This window comes from Pseudonaja textilis, chromosome 1 (genome assembly GCF_049901715.1).
Source record: "Pseudonaja textilis isolate UNSWEBS1 chromosome 1, rPseTex1.2, whole genome shotgun sequence".
In the NCBI taxonomy this organism is placed as follows: Eukaryota; Metazoa; Chordata; class Lepidosauria; order Squamata; family Elapidae; genus Pseudonaja; species Pseudonaja textilis.
Window position 1 is genome coordinate 86,130,776 of NC_141990.1, and position 16,669 is coordinate 86,147,444.

A 16,669-nucleotide genomic window follows, 5' to 3' on the forward strand; every position below is an offset into this window, starting at 1 on the left:
AATGTTAGATAGAATATTAGATAACACTGAAATACCTTAATATGTAATTTACAGAGGAAAAAAACAGCATGATATTGTAAGCAGATTATACTGGAAGGGATTTTCCTATTTGCATTAAACAACATGCTTTGCCAACATCCTTTTCTTTTCATGTTTCTGTGAGTTTTGCTTTCTAAAATAATATCTCCTGTGATATCATCTCCGGGCAGCTTCAAAGAATATAATCATAAGGCTGTATAGCCCATTACAAAGGAATTTAAAACTGACCTTGGGGAAAGGTGAGCGAGCACTTAAGAAGGGTACAGAAAAGAGATTACATAAACCAGAGATTGAAGAAAGCACGAGAGAAAGTACAAAATAGCTCTGCCTTGATTTTGTTTAGTGTAACAGTGAGAAACTTGAACAGGCTTTCAAAATTCTGTTATCATACCTTTCTATTGTAAAGTAACTATTCTAGAAATTACACAAAGGGTGAAATCCATTACCTTGGAGAAAAATCAGATGACTGGCAGGAGAAAATAGGTACTAGAGGCAGGACAGAGTTCAACAACTTTCAAAGTTTAACACATTTCAATAGTGTTTAGTTGACTCAAAATTGGTTTTCAGCTCAACGGTGGAGAAAAACCTTTTGACTACTAACAAACAAAACAAATTTGGAGTAGATAAGAGTCAATAGAATTCGAAGTAAGATGGACTTAGATTTCTTATGGGCATGTAGGGACTCAAGACTGATGATGTGTTTCACCCCACCCTCAGGCTCAGATGTCATCTCCTACATATAATCAATGAGAGAACATGCTTGTTTATTTAATGGCTATGTATGTATGGCAACTATATCCTGCCACAATCAGTTTGATTTTCAGTGGCTTACATGATAACAATTTAAAGCAATCATGTTCAGTATGATCTTAGTAACAGTGACAATAAAAATTGGTTTCAATCAATAGCCATATTTAACTGTCCTTGCCTCCTGTTGTGTATATAGGAGTGTTGGTTTTTCTCTATCACTGTGTGTATGTAGAAATGACAAACAAAATATTGATTGTTAACTGCAAAGCATTTCCAAAATGTGGTGTGAATACATGAGGGCATTATGCCAACTAGCTCCTGTGGAGAAATGGAAATGCTCAGAGCCAATATCTGAGTCCAGACAAAATGAGCCATGCTAGTCCACAAACATGATGAAACTATAGCATCACAACTTCCATTTTGTGATTTGAGCTTCACTGTGACCAAGATAGAACAATATTAGTTCAATTGCCAATGAAGATATGAAATAACAGGGTTATGGTATTAATCTAAAAGTGTTGTCATGGTCACATATACAAGTGCTGTCAGCTAACATTATTACATAGATATAAGGCAGTCCAAAAATAATCAGGATATTCTACCAGAACTTAAACCTAAATGGTCTCCTTAGGATAAAAATGGGAAATCCCTATGCTACTCTAAAAAAAAGACAAAAGGTTAGTTCAGCTTTTGTTCTCTAAAACTATTATTGTAAATATTTTTTGTGTGTCAATTCATTTGTTGCTTTCATTGTTAAAGTGCTGGTCATTTTGAAATGGTTAAACAATACAATTTAGTCATCTTGATTAACAGTATAGCTTATATAATAAGCCATTCACTTACCATACTTATGGTTGAAAGGCCTTGCTATTTATTTTCTCTTAATTTTTAACAATGAAGAACAATCTAGAACACAGAGTGAGGAGAAGGGGAAGACAGAGAGAGGAAAATAAGCCAGAATGTTTTGTAAAAATTACTCAGATAAGGGCAACTAGCACCCAAAGTTATATGTATCACTAGAGCATGAGCTGTTCAATTGGCATCTTATTTACACTTTACAAACATATTTGTGTTAGTGAATCAATTTAAACTTCCCAGGAGATGTCAATCGAAGGGCAAACATAAAGAAGAGAGAGGGGCAAGCAACAAAGAACAGAAAACACTCCAGCTAAGATTTCTTACCAGCGTTAGTAAAACCTTTGATTAAAACTGGCCTGTTTGGAATTCTTAAATACAAATATCAGGAAGCATATAATCATATGCACTCCCTACAAATCTCTGCTTCAAGAATAGGAAGATTGTTGCCCTGTTTCCAAAAGAGAAAAAAAGGCAGAATATAAACAATGAAGAATGGAAATAACCAACTCCTAGTTTGTCTAAACAGGCTAAACCACAGTTTCATATACATGTCAAGAAGCACAAGAGGACTTTTGTCTAGGATTACCTTTGAGGACAAGCTCCACCCTTGAAGGCATAACTTAGTTTTCACAATAACTTTCCTTGACCCCAGGGAACCATTACCCTTTTCTACCTCAAGTAGGGTTTCAGTCTCATGACTGTTATTTTTAAAAGCCGAGCATTGCTCATTCCAGATTAGGCTCCCACTGTAGGGTCAGTCAAAAGAGTAAATAATGCTGCATTTCTATCAGACATCTGGGGGGCCCTGTATTTATTCATCATCTGAGAGCAAAAGTTTGGACTTTCCTTTCACCATGCAGAAAATATGCCCACAAAAAAGGCTTCCACGTAACAGAATCATATTAATAGACATTGATTGTTTTACAAACTGTTTCATATGTCTCATCCTGACTCTGAAATATTTCCTGATAATGAATAAAAAAGAGCCCATATGTCTACTCTCAGTGTAAGTCACATCATCATTTATCATAGGTTATCTCTGTCATATTGGAATTCAGAAAGAAAAGAGTTATGTAGTTGCTTATAATTCCCATTTTTATTGTTAGAAATCTTATTTTTTTTAAAGAAATCAAAAGGTTATGCAAAGAAAGTATTGCAAGTAGAAGCAAAATAATTTAAATCATCCCAGAAAACCCTGATTTAAAATAAAAATAAAAATTTAGAAATACATGATTTAAATATATTGATTTCCAACTAAATAAAGCAATTAGATAAATGTTGTATGAATAGATATAAGCACGGATGATGATGGTAAGAATGATGATGATCATCATCATCATGATTTGTATAGTACCAGGCTCCCAACTCTGGATTTTCAATAGTAGGTCTCTGGCGTTTTTATTTATTTCATACAAATGTATATATATTCACACAAAACACACACACAATCTTACAAGATTCTTTGAAATATCTTTAAAAGAGTGGCATTAACAGTGGAAAGAGGTATTGTTATGTCCTGAGGACTCAAGGAGTTCTCACTCAGGTCCACTCTCTTTACGTGGGCGTTATTCCCCCATTCCCATTGGTTGGCTCTCCCCAGCAGCCAGCTATAAAAGCAGGCTGCGGGGTCCAACCGGTTGCTGATTGCTGCGAGCCAGTTCCAGGCTTGGCAAGCACGGTCAGCCCTTTATTGTAAAATAAAGTATTGTTGCACTCATGCTCTGGTTCAGCCTCTCATTGCTCAAACAAAACACTGGCGACGAGGATGGGATGGCGACCAGAAGCACCATGCAACCGCTGAGTCACTAGCCACCGATCCGCAGCCCAGAGAGAGCGATCGGCTGGCGATAAGGGAAACGCTGATCCGCAGCCAGAGAGAGCGGTCAGCCAACAAAACGAGCGATCAAAAAGAGCAAACGCTGATCCGCAGCCAGAGAAAGCGGTCTGGTTCAAAAAGTTAGAAGCGTCTGTAGCCGCTTGTTAGCCCTGCTGCAGGGAAAGTGAAGCGCTACGAGCCGCAGCCGCTCTGTATTTGGCACGAAATTCAAACGGGTGTCATTTGAATTTCGAGCCAGTAGGAGACACAGCACAGCGCTGTAGGAAGTCACTAGCGCCCACTTTTTGGCGCGAATCAAGACACCTCCAACGGCTAGCAGCCAACGTGGTAACCCAGAGAGAGAAAGAGAGGGTAGCAAAAACCTCTCCAGAGCTGATATCACTCACGGCGCCCGTAGTCCCAGAGAGATTTTTCCGCAGGTAGCCCAGCCGTTCCAGCACCATGAGTTCCAACCCAGTATTCCCGGCGTTTAAACCAGACGAAGAGAAGTGGGAGTCGTATAAGAACCGCTTCAATCATTACATCGATGCGGTCGGCTTGGCGGATGCGGGAGAGCATCGGAAAAAATCCTATTTCCTAATCTACTGCGGAGCCACCGTTTACGATACTGCCGCAGCACTCGTAGCGCCGAGAGAATTGAAAAAACGTTCCGTGGTCCGAGTTGCTTGAGATCCTCACTAACCACTACGCTCCCAGGCCTTCACAAATCGCCAGGAGGTTCACGTTCCGTATGAGGAAGCAATCAAGTAAGGAGACCATCAATCAATATATGGCCGCCCTCAGAACAGCAGCCCTGCACTGCGGGTTTGGAACATACTTGGAGGACATGCTCCTCGATCAATTAGTTTGTGGGGTCAAGGATCTCAACCTACAGAGGCGCCTGCTAGCAAAAAAAGACCTCAACCTCGCGCAAGCGGTCGAGGAGGCCCTAGCAGCCGAGCTAGCAACGAACTCAGCCACCGAAATTCAGGGCCCAAGTGCCAAGCTAGCATCGTTCCCAGTCCATTCCGAAGAGGTGGAAGCGGAGGAAACCCACAACGATGAAAACGACGTCCACCGCCTCGCCAACGACAGACGGTCGCAGGTAGGGGCCAAACAAGAATACACCGGTCCACCCAAGCACATCACATTGTGCCTAGCCTGTGGGGGATCGCATCAAAGGGCCACCTGCAAGTTTAAAGGAGCCACTTGCAACAACTGCCATAAGAGGGGGCACATCGCGAGAGTCTGCCAACCCCCCAAAGCACTGCACACAGACCCCCGTCCTCGCACGCGGGACCACAGAGGCAAGTATTAAACTGTCGCACGCACCGCCTTGCCAGGCGTACTTGCCACGCTGTTAGTAAAATTTCTCTCTCCGTTTCCCTAGAAGGTAAACCGTGCCACATGGAGGTTGACACAGGGTCAGCGCTCTCAATAATCTCGTGGAACACCCTCAAGAGACTCCACCCCAGCCTATCTACTACCCGGCTTCAGAGATGCCAGTTCGGTCTGAAGGACTACCAGGGGAAGGCCATTCCCGTGATCGGCAGAGGCAAGTTCTTTGTCAGTTTTAGAGCTTTTAAAGGCCACCTACCTCTAGTGGTAGTTAACGGCAATCTACCCACCTTATTGGGGCTCGATTGGTTTCCCCACCTCGGCCTAGGGTTAACAGGAGTCCATGCTGTCTCAACCTCAGACACTGACTCCTTATTCGCTGACTACGCAGATGTGTTCAGCGAGGAGCTGGGGTGTTATAATGGAACCCCCATCTCATTCTCCGTTGACCCCCAGGCAGTCCCAATCAGATTAAAACCACGTGAGAGTTCCATTTGCTATTCGACCAAAACTAGACGCTGAATTGGATAAACTACTAAAACAAGGGGTCATTGAGCCAACAGATTTCGCCAAGTGGGAGACGCCCATCGTCACACCCCTTAAAAAAGATGGTAGCCTGAGAATTTGCTCGGACTACAAGACAACAATCAATAAATATTTACAAGTTAGCGCCTACCCTGTGCCCGTCATTCAGCACTTATTGCACACATTCGAGCCGGGCAGTATTTTTGCTAAATTGGACATGTCTCAAGCATATCAACAGTTCCCTGTTGATAACCAAACAGCGGAACTTCAGACCATCGTCACTCACAGGGGTGCCTTCCGATGCAAGCGTCTCCAATTTGGCGTAAGTGTTGCCCGGGTATTTTCAATCCCTCATGGGCCGGATTTTACAGGGCCTCCCTGGTGTAGTACCCTACTTCGACGACATCTTGGTCTCGGCCAGGGACAGACCCCAACTCTTCCAGAGAGTGCGAGCAGTGTTAGAGAGGTTCAGACAGCATGGCCTCAAGTTAAAAAAAGAAAAATGCGCCATTGCCACTAGACAGGTGGACTTTCTGGGTTATAAAATTGACGCCTCTGGCATTCACCCCCTGGAGTCCAAGGTTAGAGCAATCCACGAAGCTCCCACACCAACCTCCAAAATGGAGCTACAAGCTTTCTTAGGGCTGCTGAACTTTTATGCATCCTTCTTGCCCCATAAAGCCTCAGTAGCCGAACCCCTACACAGATTACTAGACAAAAAGTCACTGTGGCACTGGGGGCACAAAGAAGACCAGGCGTTTAATGCCGTCAAATCACTACTTACGTCAGAGGCAGTGCTCATCCAATTCGACCCCAACCTTCCTTTAGTACTGGCAGCAGACGCATCCCCTTTTGGAATTGGGGCGGTCCTTAGTCACAGACTCCCCAATGGCGCCGAGGCCCCCATCGCCTTTTTCTCCAGGACGCTCTCGGCCACGGAGCGTAATTACAGCCAAATAGACAAGGAAGCCCTAGCAGCTGTTGCAGCCGTGAAAAGTTTCATGAATTCCTTTTTGGCCATTTCTTCGAACTGGTCACCGACCATAAGCCCCTCCTGGGCCTACTGGCGGCGACAAACAGACACCTCAAGTCCTTTCCCCTAGAATGACAAGGTGGACGCTTTTCCTAACGCGCCTACTCATACAAACTTATTCACCGCCCGGGCAAAACTCTATCCCACGCCGACGCTCTCAGTCGCTGCCCCTTACCCGCTCCGGCTGAAGACCCAGCTCCTGTCAACGCCATTTTCGAAATCACCCAGTTGGACCTGCCCATCACCGCCCTTGACATCGCCGCTAAAACCAAGGCAGACCAAACGCTCGCCCAGGTGCTCGACTGGGTGAGGAGGGGGTGGCCGGGAGGCAACGTTGATAACAAATTCGCACCCTTTAAGACTCGCATGCAGGAGCTGTCCAGTTTTCAGGGTTGTCTACTGTGGGGCACTCGAGTGGTCATTCCGACCTCGCTGCGTACCCGAGTCCTGGAGGCGTTGCACGAGGACACCCGGCATTGTGAGAATGAAGGCATTAGCACGCAGCTACGTGTGGTGGCCGGGTCTAGACGAGGACATTGTCAATTGGGTAAGTTCCTGCAGCATTTGCCAGGAATCCCGTCCTGCTCCCCCCATCGCCACCCCTACCAGATGGGAGAGCGCCAACGCCCCTTGGTCTAGAATCCATATCGATCTGGCAGGCCCCATGCATGGAAAGATGTTCCTAGTGGTCGTGGACGCTTATTCCAAATGGATAGACGTGGCACAGCTATCCACGACCACCACACTAGCAATCACCAACGTGTTAACGCGCCTGTTCGTTACACATGGACTACCCGACTCCATTGTCTCCGATAATGGCCCACAGTTCGCATCAGTAGAATTCAGCCGTTTTGCTGCCAACCTGGGCATTCACCACATTTTCACAGCCCCATTTCACCCTGCCAGTAATGGGTTGGCTGAAAGGGCCGTCAGGACCACCAAAGAGGCCCTCGCTAGGTTTGGCAGGGATGACTGGCACCACAAACTTGCACAGTTCCTGATGAGCCAGCACTCAACCCCTGTGCAGTCACCAATAAGTCCCCAGCGGAACTTCTGATGGGCCGGCGCCTGAGGACTGTATTGGACAGATTGCACCCACAATACTGCCCTGACTCTCCCCTCGCTTCTACTTCGGGGTTAGACATTTTTGTTACAGGAGCCGATATTCGCAAGGAATTTCGCTGGGGACCCACTTTGGATTCCAGGCGAGGTCATCGCCATCACCGGGCCGAGATCGTATAGAGTCAGGCTGGAGGATGGTCGCGTCTGGAGGAGACATATAGACCAGCTTAGAAGACGCCTCAGTACCCTTGCCAACAAGAATCCAGAGTCTTCAGTCGAAGGGGAACCGCCTCATCCGCCGCCCAGCCACATCGTACCCAGCGACCAGTCTGCACCAGCGGTCGTTCCGGTCAGCCCAAACTCGGACAACAGCGCCCAGAGAGTTGACCAGCCTGATCCAACCCACGAGAGCTCGACCCCAGTAACCAACCCGGTGGTTCCCGAGGATGCCCAGTCCAGAGAGAGTGTTGGCGACACTATGCCAGCTCGACCATCACAGACTGGTACCGAACAGACAGACAATGTTCCCGAGTTGCGCCGTTCGGCGCCAACACAAACCCCCGTCTACCTCAAGGACTATGCATGTTCGCATCTGGGGGAAGGGGTGTTATGTCCTGAGGACTCAAGGAGTTCTCACTCAGGTCCACTCTCTTTACGTGGGCGTTATTCCCCCATTCCCATTGGTTGGCTCTCCCCAGCAGCCAGCTATAAAAGCAGGCTGCGGGGTCCAACCGGTTGCTGATTGCTGCGAGCCAGTTCCAGGCTTGGCAAGCACGGTCAGCCCTTTATTGTAAAATAAAGTATTGTTGCACTCATGCTCTGGTTCAGCCTCTCATTGCTCAAACAAAACAGGTATAGTGTCAAAAATAACTGTTTAATACAGAATTAAATTCAACTTCAAGAAAGGTTGTTGCTAATTATAATTTTACATGTGGGCTTGTGCCATATCCAAAATTTGGGTTTCTCTTAACATAAGGCTTTAATATACCAGCTCTTTCCTGATTAATTAAATAATAAAAATAGAACTTTTTAATTGAGATAGAAACTCTTTTTACTTTTTACAAATTGTTGTAACTTTATTATTATAACGCTGTTTTGGTTAATTAATAAATATTGACTTCACTTTTATACGCAGCACTAATCTAGTGCTATCTTAATTTTTTTACTCAGCTTTTTTTACTACTTGCAAATCTCTTTTCTAGTTATTTTTTTCTGATTTATTTTATGTTTTTGAGATGCACTTTAAACATCTATTATATCAAACAACAAGAAGAAGATATTGGGAGCTGTAATTATATACTTAGGGCTATATGAAATCCTATTTAGCACAAATGGCATCCAGATTCTTTTTTTTTTTTTTTTTTTGAGAAAACCTCTCAAAATAGAATAGCATGGTTTTGTGAAGAAATTATAAAGGTTCACACTTTGAAAGTTGAACCCGTGGCAGATCACATGTAACAGAAGAAGCTAAACCTGAAACATAACATCATCTCATTAAGCTTTAATATGAGCGTTTATGAAATAGCATCTTGGGGACCTTGAGTCTGATTTGCTAGAAGCTCCAATCAATGATTGTCTACAATAATACATACACAAAGTTGTTTAATAATAGTACATAGGTACAAAATCACTGGAATACATTAAAAGATTCTGTTAATGTAAATTTACAGTGAAGTAGAATTAATTTATCTGGGTATGTTTCCTGTACGGCATCTCTCCCCCCTCACCTTTACCATGAAAAATAACTAAGAAGGTTCATTTCCAAGACATTTCCACATCAACATTCCTTCTGCAGGATCAGCTACCTCTTATCTGACCATTGTATGGTCTTCCTCCTGCCTCCCAAGATCATTCCTGCATGAACAGATGCACTTCTTTACATCCAAGTTATGCTTTTTCTCTATGACTTGCACTGGCTTTCCCAGTGCTTCTGGATACAGTTCAAGGTGCTGATTGTCACCTGTAAAGCCCTTCATGGCATGGGACCAAATAATTTGCAGGATTGGTTGTTTCCAATTGTTTCTATCTGCCCCACTACCTCCAACAGAATAGCCATGCTCTGGCTGTTTTCCCAGTTGTTAAGGCCAGGAGGTTAAGGGAGCACGTGGGATGGCTGCTGGAGTTTTGATTGCTGCTGTCCTCAGCTGCTACTATTGGTATATTACTGGGACTGTTTAATTGATTCTTTTTTTAAAAAAAAATGCTAGATACTGAGTGCCTTGGTTGGTCACATAAATTGATTGAAACATATAGTAAATAATATAACAGATTACATATAATCAGAGTTGGAAGGAGCCTTGTAGGTCATCTAGTCCAACCCCACCACCCAAGCGGGAGACCCTACACCATTTCTGACAAATGGCAGTCCAATCTCTTCTTGAAAGTCTCAAGTGATGGCGCTCCCACAACTTCCGAGGGCAAGCTGTTCCATTGGTTGATTGTTCTCACTGTCAGAAAGTTTCTCCTTGTTTCCAGGTTAAATCTCTCCTTGTTCAGTTTCCACCCATTATTTCTTGACTGGCCTATAGGAGCTTTAGAAAATAGCTTGACCCTCCCCTCAAATATTGGAAGACCGCTATCATGTCTCCCCTGGTCCTTCTCTTTACTAGACTAGCCAAGCCCAGTTCCTGCAACTGTTTGTTGTATGTTTTAGCCTCCAGTCCCCTAATCATCCTGGTTGCTTTTCTCTGTACTATTTCTAGAGTCTCAGCATCTTTTTTATAATGTGGTGACCAAAACGGGATGCAGTACTCTAGGTGTGGTCTTACTAAGACTTTATAGAGTGGTATTAGTACTTCCCTTGATCTTGACTGTATCCCTCTGTTAATACAACTTAGGATAACATGGCACACTTTGTCATTTTTAATGTTTGCAGTAATTTACTCATGGTTTCTATTAAGGATACTTAGATTCCTACCATTCAGGATCATTATTAGGGGAGTTAATTTACAAACACAAATGGTCTAGTGCTTATTTTCTCTGAGAGCAAATTGTTTGGAAAGCACAATTTTCATTAATCACAACAACTAACTTCTGTTTCTGTTATTTACATTCAAAATTATTCTTTTAATGAACATCCAGAAGGAAGAAAGTTGTCTGCTACATAGGTGCTTTTGTTCTTTCTCCTGCTTATATAATGACAATGCTGCATTAAAGCCAGAAGTAGAAATGTGCAAATGTAATTACATTGTTAGATTGAAGCGATGGGTTTCATTGATATAGAGCAGGGATGTCAAACTCACATCATCACAGCGGCATCACATGATGTTTCAGGACTTTTCTCCCCTTTGCTAAAATGGGCGTGGCTAGGGCATGACACATCCAGCCTGCAGGGCGGGAGTTTGACAGCCCTGATATAGAGTATCTCAGCAGTTAAAGACCCTGAGTTTGTCATCTGACAGCTCGGGTCAAAACCTGAGTGCTGCATAATGGGGGGGTGAGCTCCTGTTATTTGCCCCAGCTCCTGTCAACCTATCCGTTTGAAAGCATACCAATGCAAGTAGATAAAGAAGTACCATTTCAGTGGGAAGGTAACAGCACTCTGTGAGCCTTTTGGTGTATAGCCATATGGGCACTTAACCATGGAAATGTCTTCAGACAACACTGGCTCCCTTAGCTAAAAAATGGAAATGAGCCCCACTCCCTAGAACCAGATTAGACTGGACTTTATCTCCCTAAAAAGCTTGATAAAAGAGAATGGAAATAGGTGTAACTTTCTTATCTTATTATTTGACTGTTGCACAATTGGGCAAACCAGAGTGGGCTTTCACAGGTAGCCAAACCCAGAGGTGGTATTCATCAGATTCTGACCAGTTCTGGAGAACCGGTAGTGGAAATTTTGAGTAGTTCAGAAAACCAACAAATACCACCTCTGACTGGCCCCGCCCCCATCTATTCTCTGCCTCCTGAATCCCAGCTGATTGGCTGGGAGAACAGAGCTGGAAAGCAGGTTAGTGAGGTGGGTGGGAAAGGAGATTTTGCAGTATCCTTCCCTTGCCATGCCCACCAAGCCACCCCACACCCACCAAGCCATGTCCACAGAACTGGTAGTAAAAAAATTGAATCCCACCACTGGCCAAAACTGATGGTTTAGTCAAATCTTGCCTCCTCCCCTCCTTCTGATATGGGAAGTTTTCCTACTAATTGATTATGTTTGGTGAGAGTGGAGGGAAACCAAAGACGGTGGGGATGGGACAGATCTATTCATCGCTGCCAATTGGACATTGTATCTGTGGCAGGATAGGGATTGCCAATGGAGTAGTAAATAGCATTCAAGTCTAGCTTGCTGCTTAGTCAAGAACTGGTGAGTAGCACTTTAACTTAGCCATGAGGGAGGGCTCTCTGTCCTACATAATATTTTATTTTTATTTTATTTATTTATTTTATCAAGCATGTATGAGAAAACAAGTATAAGATAAAACATAACATATAAACATATAAATAAGTATAAGTATATATATAATAAATGAGTATGAATAAATGGATAAAATGATATCCTTATTATTCTAATTTAACTGGATAATTTCTATGCTAGCATCCTCCTAAAGATGACTTAGGAGCAGTTATGGATAGTATTCTTTTTTAGTAGCATACGAGGGTTTAGTAAACCAGTGGGAGGGAAAAATGAAGTGAAACTATCAAAGAAGCAAAGCAGAGATGTCCCAAGCACTCAAACTATCCTCTTGGAAGCTATTCATTTGGAATTGATATGAGACCATATGAGAAGCTGATGTTTGGCATGCTCTCTTTTTGGAACAGTGACCTATCCTTTAAAGCACTCTTGGCTCATAAATGGAAGAGAGTTGTTTGTCTTTTCTGTTGCTGGAACTAAACAAACCCTGAAGAAAATATGCTGTAAAATGTTGGGGCTCTGCATCACATTTCAGGCATGCATACACATAGACGCACACATGGGTAGAATCCAGACTAAAGCAATGTGATTATTATGTGTGGATAATCTACAATTAGATTCATTATTCATAATAATTCAAGTCCTAACCAAGAATTATTAAGGCAGTGTCTAAGAATGTAGGCCGTTCCAAGGAGGATGTGGGTTGGGTTTTTTTGGTTTTTTAGAACTAGTGTTCAGATCAGATAAATTCAGTATTTCCAGATATTGGGGAAATCCTTCAGATATTTCTCCAAGGGCTCCACTCACGATTAGTACAACAACAGATTTCTTTTTCCATAGGGTTCAGCTTTGATTTGCAAGTCCCAGTATTTTGTAAATTTTCCAGTTGTTTTTCCTCAGTCCTAGCAACATCGATGAACTGATTTTTGTCTTTCAATAACTGTTATATCAAATATGTTATGAACAAGATGCCTGTCTGTTTGTATTTTGAAGTTCCATTTAAATCTTAACCCATTCATTTTTCAAAATCTTCTCCAGTTGTTTTAACTATATCTGAAATTAATTGTAATAATTATTAGTTATTAAATTTATATAGTATGATCCCCAACTCCTGGGTGATTATCTTTTTACTTTCTTCTGCAACAAAGTTCATCTTCTGAGAGAATCAATGAAGGGACTAATGACCTCAATTTTGCCTGGTAGAACAGAGCAATGTCTTGAAACCAGCTAAAAAATGACAGTGCTGTATGTTACCTTCCCAGAAATGACATTTATTGGAGGGCAGAAAGATTTATCTGAAAGAGCAAGATTGACGTCTTCCCCTTCCTTTTTTGAAAATCAAGTTCATTGGAGAGGAGGCATGAGGGAACAGCATTTTCACACAGTGTCCTAAGACAACAAAAGAAACAAATGTTACTAAAAAAGACTTATTCAGCAAAATGCCCATCATATTCCTTCCCATTACATATCCGTATTTGTATTCTGGCACAAGAATGAAAATAAATAAACACTTGATACTCACCAGTCCTACTCTGGTTGCAAAAAATAATGGATAAAAAGTCTTCCTAGAACTATATAGAACCAGCTCTGCCCTCTTCAGAGTACCCACTGCAGCTGACTTGGGAAACTAGAAAGTCTTTCAGTTTCTCCTTTCCTCTGTTTATCTTACCTATTTACTTTAAAAAGTATAATCCACCCCCTATGTATAGACCCCTGCAAGTACATAATGAGGAGCAACAAAATAAAACATAATACAAAACTCTGAAGAGGATCAAAAGGCCTAGTGCCATAAAGTAAAGGTAAAGGTTCTCCTTGCACATACATGCTAGTCATTTCCAGGTCTAGGGGCTGGTGCTCATCTCTGTTACAAAGCCGAAGAGCCAGCACTGTCCAAAGACATCTCCATGGTCATGTGGCTGGCATCTCCATGGTCATGTGGCCCGCAAGATCAAGGAGGATTAAGACAAGAGTTGTTTTATAATAATCTGGTGGGGATAAGAGTATATAGCATATTGTGTTAATCAAGTAATTTAGTTGACTCTGGAAAATCCCATCAGTGTGGGAGTTTATTACACACATAAACATAAAACTGTTTTATTCTCCTTGTTCTCTGTAATCAAGGATAGCAATGGCAACAGCACTTAGAGTTATATATCGCTTCACAGCACAAAGTAGTTTACAAAGTCAGACTATTGCCTGCAACAATCTGGGTCCTCGTTTTATCGAAAACTGAATCAACCTGAGCTGGCCAGGATTGAACTGCTGGCAGTTGGCAGACTTAGCTTGCAATACTGCATTCTAACCACCATACCACTAGCTCAGGATGGCCTGTCAAGCATTATAAAAAACTAATATTGTATTCTTATAGAACCTATGATCACATAATCCTCTAACTTGATCTTAATTTACTGAATAAGCTACCATTGGTTGTCTTTGCCTAACACAGTAAACCAAACTCAAACAAACCATATTCTGGTTTAGGAGGCTATCCTGTATCGAACCAGAGGCAGGTGGTAGATTAAGGCTTGATGAATCACTTAATCCATTATATTTGCTCTATGCCCCATCCCTCTGGCTGAATTAAGCAAATCACCCAAAACTAACTTCCTAAATTGAAAGCTAGCTCTTCTCTGTTTTGTGTCCTTCGGTTGGATAAGTGCAGGCTGCTGAAGTGAATTTGACACAGCAAAAGCATGTCTTCAGATTCTCACACTCCTGGCACTATCTGAAAATAGCTTAGTTCCTGACTACAGCAGATTCAACCCAGCCATCTAATCCTTAATTTGAATACAGTTATTAATCCAGGTTTGGGGGTGGGATTCATATATTCCACTCATATGAACTAGTTTTAGACATTTTCATAACATGTCATGCTGCGATGTGGTTGACTAATCTGTATTTCAGTGTGCTGCACAAATCCAATGAGACCATGTACAGGAATAACATCTTTATTTTAAATAAAGCACAGCCTGTCACATTCTGGTGGAGTCCAGTCAAGACAGTTTAGTCAAATTAAAGCAAATCAAGACAGCTAAATCAGGCAAAGACAAATCAAAATGGTAAAATTCTATTGTAGACTAATGTATCAGTAAAATGTAACAGTAAAAATGGAGATGGGTTTTTTTCCTTGCATATACAACAGCTTGAACCAGGAATATAAAATCTCAAATGCCAATTTTTTGAAGAAAGGTCCCCTCTGAAGACTTTAGGAGTCTTCTGTTGCATTATCATGGTTCAGATTTTTTTAAAAAATGAATACCTCATAGAGAGATTCAGGAATGATATGAAGTGTCTTCTCAAAGATAGAGTTTGCACTCATTTGGGAACTTCTACTGAGCAATCTTTTACCTTTTCCATTAATAAATCTTTAATTTGACTTATAGAGTTGACATGGTGGCCAGCATTATGGAGTAAGGGGAGCTTGAAGTGCATTTCTTTCAATTATTTCTATAAGGGATACACAGTTCCAGGACCTTCTCCTTTTTAGGTTTCTGTACACTCTACATAAAAACTTAAACTTACATTTTTAAACCCCCTTAGTAACATTTAAAGCGGTCACAATGGCACATTGAGTATTGTGTTGCAAAAGCAACTTCTAATTCAAATAATGAGGCTTCCAACGTAGCAGGATAATGTATTAATCACTAGCTTCTCATCCAATACTTTGACTGGGAACATAGATCCTATGGATTAATTAGTAAATTGATTGGATCTAAAAGGAAAGGAATAGAAAGGAAATAAATCCACCCTACATTGTTATTCATCCTGTTAAGTATTCTCTGTGCTTGCTTTTGCTGTCTGCTACTAATTCTTTGCATTGTTTATTGGCATTCTCATTCACTCACACCAGTCTTTGGTTGTTGTTCCAGCTGGTTACATTATCTTTAGTTGATATGCAGTTTTTCAATAATAGTCTTGAGTCACTTATCTGTCCAGTTTGTTCAAAAACACCCCACTGAGCCTTCATCCCACTCAGGCTCTCATTGGCTGAGGTCCAACTTCTCCACTTTCTTTCCATATTTGTTGTCTTTCACTAAGGAAATTAAACACATTTGAGCTTCACTGCAGGTGAGATCTCTAATGTTTTTATTCTTTAAATCTGATTTCTAAAGCAGAAGGACCTGGGATATAGGACCACCCTACCTGGACTGTAACACCATGGACAGCCACTAGACAGCAGTACAAAGATAAAGAAAACTCTTAAGTCATAGCTGCCACTTATTAGTTTTCTGGATTTTTATGTCCACAAATGTAGCACTTTCAGTTCTCAGACTAATAGTGTTAAAAGGTAAGGCTTTCCTTTTTGATTACCCTATAATATTTAGAGACCAGTTTGGTATAGTGGTTAAAGTATCAGGCTAAAAACTGGGTAACCATGAGTTCTAGTCCCACTTTAGACAAAGCCAGCTGGGTGATCTTGGGCCAGTTATTCTCTCAACATCCTGAGGAAGTAGGCATGGGCAAAACCACTTCTGAAATATTGCCAATAAAATTGCAGGGATTTGTCCAGGCAGTCACCAGGAACTTCAGTTCTGACTTCAAGACCTCAAGTATCATATTAAATTTTCCCTTCATGCTGCAAGTCCCTTTATTTGCACTCCATGTTTCCATAATAGATGAGATTAGAGCAGGGTCGCCAACCTTTTGGACCTCAGGGACAACCAAACTCATAATTTTAAATCCCGTGGACCAAAGACCCTGGGAAAATCCCCCCAAAAGTCTGCAGGAAAATTCCCCACCCTGTTTTCCTAATGATCGATCATTCTTTATTTGGAATCACAGGATACCCTTTCCAGCTCCATTCTCAGGGGGAGAGAGAAAGAGAGACTTTTGGCTTCATGCAAGGAAAGCAGCAAAAGCAGCAGTAGTCTTTCTTTTTCTCCCACAAACTCTGCTA